Genomic DNA, 12,385 nt, shown 5'->3' with positions numbered 1-12,385 from the left:
GGTTTAAAGAAAGAGGCTAAATCCAACATAGCAGATGATTCCAGAGAGTTTACAGATCCCACCAGACCCTGGGGAACCTGGGAGAATTGCACAAAAACCTGTCTTCAAAAGCAAATGTACTGATCCTGATGACAGTAGCAGCCAGGAGACTTATGGATAATTAGGCCAGCAGTGCTGGCACTGAATTCAATGAAGATGGAGCATCCTTGCCACTGCCACAAAGAATGAAGAGTCAAGAGAGGCTGTCACATTCTACCCTCAGATATTCGGCATGCATCACACAAACCTAAATCTGCATTCCTGATCAGGAGCAAGGGAGAGATGTAGAGCTGTACAGCTGAGTTGGGAATCTGGCTCCCAAAGCAATCAGCGGCATGCTGGGAGACTGAAAGAACCCAAGGTATAGACCCACTTAGGTCAAACCGTACTTCATTTGAAGTATATAAGGCTAGATTGGAGGAAGTGTTAGGATATTTACTGTAGGGGACAACAGCGTGGTGGCAGGATGGTGAGCCAGACGATTTAGTTCCTTTCCCACTCTGAAGTTGTGCATGTCACGATGCACATGATGACAGAGCTATCGCACGCCCATTAACACAGAAATAAGGACAAGGCTGTGCAGTGAGAGGAGCCCTTAGGAGGTATCACTGGAATGGTGGCGCTCCCACTCACTTTGTGCTGCGGGAGCTGTAGTGGGGGTCTAGAATCTGGCTTCAGGTCTCTAAAATGGCAGATCAGTTCTTAACCCAGGGTTCCCAACTGTGGTATATGAGCTTGATGTTCGATCCATTCGCTTCATCGCAAGTGTTTAAGAAGATGGTACATGAACTAATGAAGTGTAGAAATCACTGCAACTTAACCATTTATATTCTGAAAGTCTGTGTAGCAATGTGTTGAATCTGTGCTGTCTGACCACTGCCCAAACTCCCTTCCTCAGCCAGGAATAGAATTTCTGATTGCCCACATAGCTCTGCCATCTAGCAAATAACTATATAAGCTACTGGCAAAACATGTGTCATATGGCTATTTAATGATTACTCCATGGAGGATAGCAGCCTACTACTGCTACCAGTTACTCCCTTAGCTCAAATGGTAGAAAACTGTGCTGATAATTTGACCTGTTCTTAAAGGTCCGGGGGTGCCAACCCCTCGGACTTATGTGGTGGGATATGGCTTCAGATGATGGAATTTGTTGGGGGAAGGCAGTTTGCTTTAAAAGTATTAAAGTTTTACATTCCTAAAACTACCTTAAAAGAATGTTAACGTTCAAAATAAATCACTCAAGAGTTGGGAAATGCCAGAATTAGTTTTTCTATTCAAACAAACTCACAGGTTGAAGTTCATGCTAGAGCTGTAATTTGTAAATTGCAGTGTATTCATGATAAATGGCGTTTCATTAGTCACTTGACTGAGCAGTTTTTGTGGGTGAGTATGTGATAGACAAAATATGTAGAGAGAATGAGTCTATATCTATGTAATGTACATGTTCATGATGAAGGCCGAAGAACATTTTAAAAAAAATGCTTTTAAATATTAATTTATTCTACTATTATTCAATAGCAAGAAATTGTCACTGTATAAATAGGCTATAATGAGCGCCCTGAGTGAATATACAAAATTCCTGACTTATCATATAGCTGCATTGTGCCAAGAAAGAAAAGATCAAAGCAATCTGGTCTTCTGTTCTTCTCAGTACTACTCTCTGCCAAAAGGGGAACAAATGGGAACAGGCTACAACACTAAAACCTATAACTGTATGCCAAAAGAACAGTGAACTGAACAAGAGTAACTCCATGCATTAAGACTTCTATGTTCATTCTCTCTGGACTCTATAGTATCTGTAGCACGCCTGTATGTCCCTGAACATGCAGGATAACAGCTGTGCAATTCCTTTTAAGCTTGTGCAGTAGTATTACTCAGTTTTATGCTATCATTAACCTGCTCTTAAAGGATTTCTTTCTCTGGCTCAGCTGTGACTCACTGCTAATGTTCCACTGTTTTGCCCAATTTGAGTTGAGTAAATGTTTTTGAGGTCTTTGATTTTTATCTGCTGTTCTGTGGGGTGTTGGGGGTGGTGGCTAAGATCGGTCATGTAAGCAGCTGTTCCCTCCAGCATGCCACCGGACACACAAAGCGCAGTTTGTTAGGTGTGAGTGACTGTGACTGCAACTGTCGAGCTGCCAGATTAGCTCATGTCTTAACTGCTCTGAAACAAGAAATAGAGGTCACCCATGTTCCCAGTACAAACACAGAATTGGTGTTTCCAGCTCTGGAAACTTCAACCAAACCAAAATGCACAGTAATAAGAAAATCCTTTCATTTGTACTTGTTTCTCTTTCCATTTTTTATCCTTAGTATCATCTTAAGTGACTGAATCAAATTTGAGGGCAATTCTGGATTGTAGGAGTGATTGCCTTTCTTGCTGGGACTTTTGATAACCCTGATGCAAAACTCCACTGGAAGCACTTCCATCTGTGATGCACAAACTGAAGCACTGTAGACACTGTTGTAACAGAAGATATCAATGGTCTAGCTAATCTATTATCCTCCCTCTCATTTGGACCTAATGCACATGTTTAAATGGAAGGAGCAAAAACAAGCAAATTGAACCTATATGGTTTCTCCGAGGGAGTTTCTTCCTGACACAAGACTCTGATCTCTTTATGCCCTGAAACATAAGGATTGAGACTCTTTCTGACTTTTCTCTCTGTTAATGCAGGTGCTGTTCTTGTTCATATAATTGCCTAGTCTCTATTTAAAACTTGCTAAGCTTTTCCCTGAGTATCCAATTGCATGAAGTCCAGAAATTAGATTCTCTTAATGCACAAGAAAATGTTTTTTTCACTTGGTATATAGTTAAGCTACTGAAAAGTTTCTTGAAGTCACAGCAATCCCTGTAAAAATGATTGCCTTCAGAAGGCTTACTCACTAAAGAAGCCACACTAGGATTTTACACACCCACTCCCCCATTCTAGAACACCAGGCACAACCTTGTCAGTCCAAACATTGTGATTCTTAATCTTTCCTTTCTGCTATAAACCCACTCCCTACAATCCTAAAGCCAAACCACCACAACCCCAGGCTTCCAGGATATCAACAGCAATAAATTGCATGTGTCATGAACACAGTTTGATTTTCAGAAAGTCATCTGCTGCTGTAATGATCCATTCTAGCACTGTTCTCACCACAATGAAAACAAGCAGTGCTGACCGCCTCCCCGGGCTTCTGCTACACTTGCTGAGTTACGATAATGCATGGATCAAGATTGCATAATTTCAATGTATAGACATAAAAACATCTTTTTCAGGCTGTAGGCACCTTACCAGATGACTAAAAATACGATCAAGCTAAGTAGGACACCACCAACCATCTCTCTGCATGAATGCAGAGTGCCAAATAAAACGGATTTCCCCCCTCAAATGCTGTAAATCTCTAATCCCAACAATAAAATAGAAACAAAAATTCCCTCCCCTCTCTGTACACTCAAACCTCTGCCCTCTTAAAATGATTGCTCAAGTAGATACCATTAGGCCTTGCTACAAAATCTGAAAAATTTGGGCTATTTTGGACCAAATGAATTGTGGGGCAGGGGAAGAAGAAATGGCAGATTTCAATGTTAAGGGCCTTCCCAACACTCTGCCAGTAGTTTCCTCTCCTTTAGCATGGGAGCTCCAAATCAAACATACCTCTGCTGATCTCATCTGGCAGTACTGCAAGGGCAATTTTGAGGGACAGGTCCCAGGCCATATATGGCTTTGTGAATCAAAAATAATATTTTATCCTCCACACAGTAAGCTCACAGTGAGATATATCACTTAGCAAGCAATCTGTCATCGTTCATACTAACCTCAGTTTCTGGGGTGATTTTTCAAGTATAGCACTACATAGGGACAACTGCAGAAGTCTAATCTTCAGGTGACTAAGAGGTGGATGATGGTAGCCACATGAACATCCAAGAGAGGGTAGAAACCTCCTTATTTGATGCTGGGTGGGGAGGTTAGCTGACCTGGTCACTGCTGCTGTGTGATCATCTAATATCAATTGGGAATCTGACGACCCCACTATAACAAATGGTTTTCATTGTGGTTGGAAAGGTAGCTAAAATACTAAGTGATTTTGGAATGCAAGGAGGCTGGGTATGTCTACACTGCAAATGAAGGGGCGCTTGCAGTGTGGGTAGGCATCCCTGTGCTAGTTTTAATCAAGCTGGTGTGGGTAACAGTAGCAGTGAGCGATGTGAACTTCAGCACAGGCTAGTTGCCCAATACAAGCCTGCTGGGAACCCTGGGTATGTTCTTGATTTGCTGTCCCGCACTGGGGTCTATGCCGCTGCGTCTTCACTGCTCTTTTTACTATGGTAGCTAAAGCTAGCAAAGGTGTGCCTACTCACGCTTCAATCTCATCTTGTTCTGTGGTGTAGACTTACACTATACAATCTATCCTAATCAATCTTGGTACAGTAGAGGGAAATTGGAGAAACGTGTTAACACTCAAGTTAGGCACGATTCTTCATGAGCTCTCAATGTGCATTATACAGATACAGGAACAAAGCAGTCCTTGCTAAAGATAACAGGCCAGCTGCGCTCTGCTCTAGGGCGGGGAGGAGGGAGAGAGAAAGGAAGGCCCAAAAATGCCAGGCACTAACTGATACATTGCATCCTCACAAGCGTCTTTGCTATCAGGAGAGATATGAAGCCTCCCCAAACCTAAACCTGCTTTCCCGGGACAGAGCTAGAGCTAAGCAGAGGATATTCCCATTTCACAGCAACTTTTTAGGTTTCAAAAAGTGCTTGCATTCCTTACCAGAACAAAACCAAAACCTTTCAAGTGTTTTTCCAAAACCAGAAGGTTGTGAATCTCAGCCACATGCTCGCCTGGTGGTTTGTGTGTTGGCCTAGGGTGTGGGAGATCCAGGCTCAAGTTCTTGCTCTGCCCGTTTCAGAACAGTGCTTTTCTCATTCAGATCACTCCAAAGCAGGGTCTCTCACATTCCAGGCCAGTACCCTACTCACCAGGCTACGGAGTGTGTGTGTGTGGGGGGGGGGTGTGTGTGTGTGTGTGTACATGTCCTCCACCCAAAAACCTTCCCCCACAGATAAAAAAACCTTTCACAAATACATCTCTATGAAACCAGCCACAGATAGAATGTTCAAGTGACAGCAGGGGTGAAAACACCCACGGCTGGAGACGTAGCAGGCCTTGCGACATGCATTTCTCTGTGCTAGGAAGGGCAAATCTGAGCCTGGTTGCTAGTCATTGGTGACTTCGTACCCTTTCTTGGTTATGATGAAGAACATAGTGTAATTGACAGTGCAACTATTGATGATCTTATCTGAGACGTCTCTCTCTCCATGGTCACAAAACCTGCACTGAAAAGCTACTATTGTTTAAGCCATTCCAACCCCAGGGAGAAACAGACATTTGCCCCACTAACCCGACTGCTGTAAGCGTTGACCTAATAATTCCTAAACAGGTTATGTTCTCCAATACTATTTGCCCAAGTAGCTTCAGTCACAGAGCACCACCTGTTAGCTGTTAAGCCCAGTGCTCCTGCAGCCTTGTGCATACACCGAGTTTAAATCAACGTGTGTAACTGGTATATAACTACATCCTTTCTTAACCTGGCTTTCTCTATGCTCTCCTGCAAAGATAACTGTATTAGCCAAAATGATCCCTCCTTTGAAAAGTGGTGATGTACACTTAACGTCAGTGAAATTTATATGGTTCCCCTATTAAAACCCCCCAGCTGCTAAACAGAATAGTTAAATCTTATTAACTCATTTTGTTTTGTTATATCTAAGCACAAGAGTGCTAAAATAAGTGGAAAACACTGCCTGAATTCTGAGCAGCTGCAATAAAGCTATTATTTAAGCACTCTAGCAAATCTGATAACATTATCTAGTATAATTCAGTGTCTGAGTCACTGGCTTTAAATACAGCATATTAAATCTCCTTATTTCCTATCTTATCTCCTATCTCTGTTCCTCTCTCAAAATGCCTGGTCTCAGTGAATCTTGGATTTCAAGTAATAATAAAATCCATGAAGAGAACATACCTACCATTCTTTCACATGTAGGTATTCTCATTAAATAAAAAGCCCTTATTGTGCAGCGAATCAGCCTACAGTCATTTGTTTCCCTGGTCCCAAACCATTTTTACACTCTGCTCAATGAATTTTTTAGCAACCTATTTCCATAAAGTGAGCAGGAAATTAAAGCTGTCTCTTCCATCGTCTCCACAGATCTCCCTCCCCCACATATGCAGGGGAGTGCACTGGACTTTGAATACTAATTCAGTGTCACTAAAGTGTATCTCAGGACTGCTTTAATATGCAAATGCTTAAATAGTTCCTTCTGGGCTTCAGGCCAAGAGCCTTACTAAGAGGGAGAGATTCAAGATGAGTGTCATGCTATCAGAGTTGCAAGGATTTAAAAACTGGGCTGTTCTGCTTTGTGCAGTTTTGCCTAGTAAACTCTTCATTAAATTGCTCTGTCTACATGATCAATAGATTAAAATGTATCTTTTGCTGGACAAAGTAAGGAAATCCTCAAAGCAAACTTAAGGTACGAGGCTGAAAATCTAAAAAACCCTGAAAGAATCAGTTGCGGAGCCTGTTGTTAAGAGTTGATGGCAATTCTAACTCTGAGCACACAGATAATGAGAGGGAGAGATTTTTAACATGGGTAAGCAGATGTATTAGTAACTGGCTGTGTGTCATCTTAATAGAACAAATGCGCATATTTCTCTGAAGCAGTGTGAACATAATAATCTACCACAAACTGCATGCTTCCACCTGACTTCGTTGACATCCTGTGATGGCTCTTAACAACAAAGCAACCTGCAGGGAACAAGCTTCAGTTTATATTAAGTTGTGATGTTTGAAATCTGGGATACAAACAGCCAAAGCAGTCTTTGTCATCCCTGAAGAAGGTGGAAGCAGAGGCACTCCAAAGGCCTCACCCTCAGTCCTTAATGATAGGTTAATGGAGTTTTGCCTTAGTAAGGACTCAGCTGCGAGATTAGTAGTATATACGTGCACAGTGCACTCAGTTCTTATACCTGTATTTGTCTGTTATAGTTAGAAACTTGTCTACTGGCTAGTGCAGGGGGGACTGAGCTCAGGGCTTCTGGATTCTATTCCCATCTCTGCCACTGGCCCGCTCGGTGACTGTGGGCAAGTCATTTCATCACCCCTGCGCCTCCATTTCCCTATATGTAAAATGGGAAACAGGATATTGATCTCCTTGTAAAATGCTTTGCGATCTGTGGATGAAAAGTCCTAGATTTTTTTTTTATTATTGTCATCTTCTGTGACTGTAGGCTTTCCTCTTAACTACTAAAAAGAAAAGGAGGACTTGTGGCACCTTAGAGACTAACCAATTTATTTGAGCATGAGCTTTCGTGAGCTACAGCTCACTTCATCGGATGCATACTGTGGAAATTGCAGAAGACATTATATACACAGACACCATGAAACAATACCTCCTCCCACCCCACTCTCCTTTGACTCATGCTCAAATAAATTGGTTAGTCTCTAGGTGCCACAAGTCCTCCTTTTCTTTTTGCGAACAGGAGAGTGGGGTGGGAGGAGGTATTGTTTCATGGTGTCTGTGTATATAATGTCTTCTGCAATTTCCACCCGATGAAGTGAGCTGTAGCTCACGAAAGCTCATGCTCAAATAAATTGGTTAGTCTCTAAGGTGCCACAAGACCTCCTTTTCTTTTTGCAAATACAGACTAACACGGCTGTTACTCTGAAACCTCTTAACTACTCTAACCCTGTTTCACCACTGGTAAAATAATACTTTCTTACATCTCTGGGAGGATGTCAGGCTTAATCCATTAATGTTCGTGAGCACTTGGCTAAGAGGGTGGTGAGTGCCAGAGAAATGTCTATTAAAATTACTTTAATAGCCAAAATGAAGGGAATTGGCTTGGAATACTACAGGTTTATCAACTTAGAATAAATATATATAAATTAGACTCTCATGCTGGACTTGCATCACACTTAAATACAAACATTGCAGAAACGTGTCAGGCTTACAATACGTAATAATACTGTATTAACTTTCTTATTAAATTACTCAACTGTTGACTGTCCAAACCAACCTCCATCAGTAATTGGTTACCACCAAACAAACCAATATCACCATTCAGAGCTCCACAGAGCCATGTTAGTACAACACATTCAAGCAGTAACCTCTCGTACAAAAATACGTGAATTATAACAGATCAGTGATACAGGCACAACTTTCTCCTTTAGGATTGAGCTAATTAACATCACTAGGCTTCTTCTAAATCTTGTCCTTTTCTGCCTCTTCCCCCACCCCACCCTAACATCAAGATACAGCCCCATTTCTTCACAAATCATATCTTCTTTCAGCACAACCTACTCAATACATTCTTTATAATCAACATTTATTCCTTCTTTTAATAGATTGTTCAAATTTTAACCCAAAAACCAATTTCCAGAGAGGCACAAAAAGATAGAGTAAACAGGCCATATTCATCTATGTTAAATTGATGTAGCTCCATCCAGGAATCAATTTGGCCTGATGTATCTAATTTATAAAGGGTTATTTACTTTATTGGAGTCTTTAATCTGTGAGAGCAGGTAACATGGAAGGAGTGCCCTTCAATGGGCACTACAAATCAGAATGTTTATGGAAGGGTCTACATTACTTTAAACTTTGAATAAAACATCAGTCAATAAACCAGATGGATTTCACTTATTTTATGATTAAAGTGAATGAAACACAAACCATTCTGTTTGTGCTGCAGCAGGGAAGGGTTATCAAGGTGACAGAACAGATACCAGTACACAGAAGAAAGTTTGCATTTCTGAATTTTAAACACCCTGTAAACAAATATGTTTGTCTTTGTTTACTTTTTTTATTTTTATTTTTAGGGCTTGTCTACACTTGAAATTATTCCTGATTTACTTCATCTGTGGACACTTATTTTGGAGAAGCAGCTGTGTTAGTCTGTATTCGCAAAAAGGAGTACTTGTGGCACCTTAGAGATGAACCAATTTCTTGTTCCTGTGTCTTAATCCAGTGGATAAAGTTTGAATATGATTTGTTTAATATAGTAGTGTGGAAAGGGCAGGGGCCTTTCTATTAGCTTTCCTATTTAATGGGTGCACTATACTACACTGCTGTGGTGGCATTCCCACCTGCAGCAGCACCTTCTCCTACCCCACCACCGCTAGCACCACAGTTTCACAGATACTAAGGCCAGAAGGGATCATTATGACCATCTAGGCCGCAGAATTTCACCCACCCACTCCTGCGAAAAACCTCTCACCTATGTCTGAGCTATTGAAGTCCTCAAATCGTGGTTTAAAGACTTCAAGGAGCAGAGAATCCTCCAGCAAGTGACCCGTACCCTATGCTACAGAGGAACGCGAAAAACCTCCAGGGCCTCTTCCAATCTGCCCTGGAGGAAAATTCCTTCCCGACCCCAAATATGGCGATCAGCTAAACCCTGAGCATATGACCACAACCCTAATCCTAGTGGGAGGGGTGAGGGCTGAAGAGCAAGTCCACCCTGCATTCATCCCTGTCCTGGTGGCTCCTGTCCTGCGGGGCTGGGCCCTGCTCCTGGCATTGTGATGTAGCTAGCCTTGAAACCCCATACACCAGGTTGCATGCCTGGAGTGAGGAGCAGGGCCCAGAACCATCGGACAGAAGCTGCTGCTGCAGGGTGAGTGCAAGGAGGGCTTACTCCTCACCGCCACCTATCTGGGGCCACCCCTCCACAATGAGTCAGGAAAAGTGTGTTTTGCCTGTCCTTTTCACCCTTGATTTCATGATTTCTGTAGGTGCAACTGAACCCATGCTAAAGCCGCCCCAGTTAAGAGTTAATTTCATCTGGAGCTCTCCACATGTACCCAGAGAAAAAGGCAATAACTGCAATTCATTTAGTTATGCTCAAATGGACAATAAAGTGAATCCACTGTTAAAAGTCTGCATCTGACCCAGCGGATTGACCAAGTTCATGTGTCTCAGGACAAACAAATGTCTTAGAAATGTGTCAAAACCAGTCTGAACTCAGGAGAGACACTGTCTGAGGGTCAGGCAGAGAGGCAGAGGCTGCAGGGGTGCAACATATCTCACCCAGCCCAATCTAAGGGATGCCTGAGCAAGGGGAACCTACATAAAGTTGCAAGGAAGGGCTAAAGATATGCAAGGAGGACATAAGAGGATATGCATTCAGGCCATTTTGTTGTTTTAACTTTTCTTCTCTGGTTACGTTCCCATGGATAAATACATACTTTTGCTTTGAACAAGCTGTCCTGTTACTGCACTTTCATACTGGGTTTAGGTCCCAAAGGGAAGCCTATAGCAGGGACCAAAGCCCAGTTGGCCGAATGAGAACATGGCCAGTAAACAGGGGTACTGTAACCTGGTGACCCAGTCTAAAAGTGGAGGTGACTTATGGGATTCCACCCTGAGAGCTTGACAGGCACCTAAGAGAGAAGTCAAAGGGACAGCCCATGCTGACATAACAGTATTCTTCTCTATCTTCTCTAGGTATTTAGAAAACTGGGCAATATTACATAAACCATAGCTCTTCACCACTACACTACAAGGTTTAAACTTTCCATTAAAATCAATGCAATGGGTCTCATCTGTGAAATACTACTTTGATTACATAACCAGGTGTCCCACTGCTGTTGGAGAGATATACATGTAGAAAGACAGAATATCAAAGCAGAGATCTATCACCTGAAAAAATAATTCGGCTCTAATAAGTGCAGTCCTGGGGGTGCTCAAAACAGAACTAGTCACACCTGTTAAAGGTCAAATTATTATGTTTACTTCAGCATTTCATGCAGTATTATCCAGAAACTTTAGAAGACAAGTTATACCACTGAAGCTATTCACAATGGGTTTGAGTCACCCTGTGGCAGCCTTGACTCTGAATTTTCTTTTTCACAGTTCATAGTTCAAACTTAACATTACTTGAATAGAAATGTTTGGGTTTTTTTTCTTTTGTAACACTATTTTGCATGCATCTCATCTAATTTTTGTATTGTTCTGCCAACAAGGTGGGCCAAATCTTCCCCTGAATTACGCCGTTATAAAACTGTAGTTGGCCCACTGATTGTGGCTGTTGTAACGGAGAACAGAATGCGGCCCAGTATCAAGAACACACACTTACACTGTTTCAGCTCTTGCAATCATCATATTTTGGCCTCCACAATCTAGCCTTGACATAATTTCATCACTGTCTTGACACTGCAACAACATGGATTTGCAGAGATATTGTCAGGTTGTCACTAAAATCCTGTTCCCATGACTGGACAGATCTGTTAATTTTCCTCATGCTTGTGTGTCTTCCTAAGAGCAATATGGTCATGTGCTCCTTTTCTATCATCAAAATTTGTATTTGTTTTTTGGAAATGTAAAATCTGTTATTTGAAACGACGTTATAGAATAGTGGAATGGGGCGTGCCCACACCACAATATAAACATATGAAATATTATTCATAGCAGTAGCACAAAAAGGCCACAACAAGACAGGGCCCCGTTGCAATAGCCACTGTGCAAACATGACAGTCGGTACTCCAGAGAACTAAGGGCCAGTCTTTCACAATATGGAATAATTCTTGTTTTCCTGCCAGCCCTCCTAACCACTCAAAATGGGTGGAGACAAAGCAGAAGCATGGCCTCTCTCCTATCTCTACCTCCAAAGGGTGGTGCTGCATGCAAGCCTCCACTCACATGCCTAACTGAAGAACAGGCTCTTCCCCGAGAAGCAGTTTCCTGTAGCTCCTTCTGGGGTGGTGTGACTAAGTGGTGGGGGTGGGAGGGGGGTGCAGGACTGCAAGTCTTTGTCCCTGAAGCAAGTTACAGCCTGCTCCTGCTCCCTTAGAAGTATATAACCAGAGTCACCCTCGATTTAAATAAAGTAAGGATTGGTCCTTAAGGACCCAGTTCTGCAAACTTTTATTCAAATGAAAAAAAGGTTTGCATGATTAGGCACTTGCTCATTGCTTTTGGATACAGAGACAGGGTTCTCACTGATGTCAGTGGGAGATCAGTGTAACCTTTGAGGGGAGAATTTACCTGAGACATTTTGGACAAAATTTACCAAATCATCCCAAATTTCAGAGGAGTGAGAAGTATTTAGATGGGAATCCCTGGATTTGAACTAACCTCTTTGGTGTTCGGTTTCAGTCTGGACTCAGATCCAAAGGAGCCTATTTGGGGGGGGGGCACACCAAATCGGCTATGGAAACTGAGTCTTGTGAAAACTATTCACAAGACCCTGACAGTGGTCAATCCTCAAGCTTGTCAGGCTCCAGAAGCCCCCCTGCAGGAAAGACTGCTGCTAGTAGATTACATGCAAATCCCAAGGGTTCCTGTTTCTTTGGGGG

The 12,385-nt window shown here is 42.3% G+C and overlaps 1 protein-coding gene across 2 annotated transcripts in view; it reads right to left on the bottom strand.

Moving 5' to 3' along the window:
- ANKH (ANKH inorganic pyrophosphate transport regulator) overlaps positions 1-12,385 on the bottom strand; it is a 148,118-nt gene that overhangs the window by 81,693 nt on the left and 54,040 nt on the right. The window lies entirely within an intron of this gene.

The sequence above is a fragment of the Chelonia mydas genome, chromosome 2 (assembly GCF_015237465.2).
Source record: "Chelonia mydas isolate rCheMyd1 chromosome 2, rCheMyd1.pri.v2, whole genome shotgun sequence".
In the NCBI taxonomy this organism is placed as follows: Eukaryota; Metazoa; Chordata; order Testudines; family Cheloniidae; genus Chelonia; species Chelonia mydas.
The sequence above is the reverse complement of the archived record's forward strand: the minus strand, read 5'-3'. Positions and strand labels throughout refer to the sequence as shown.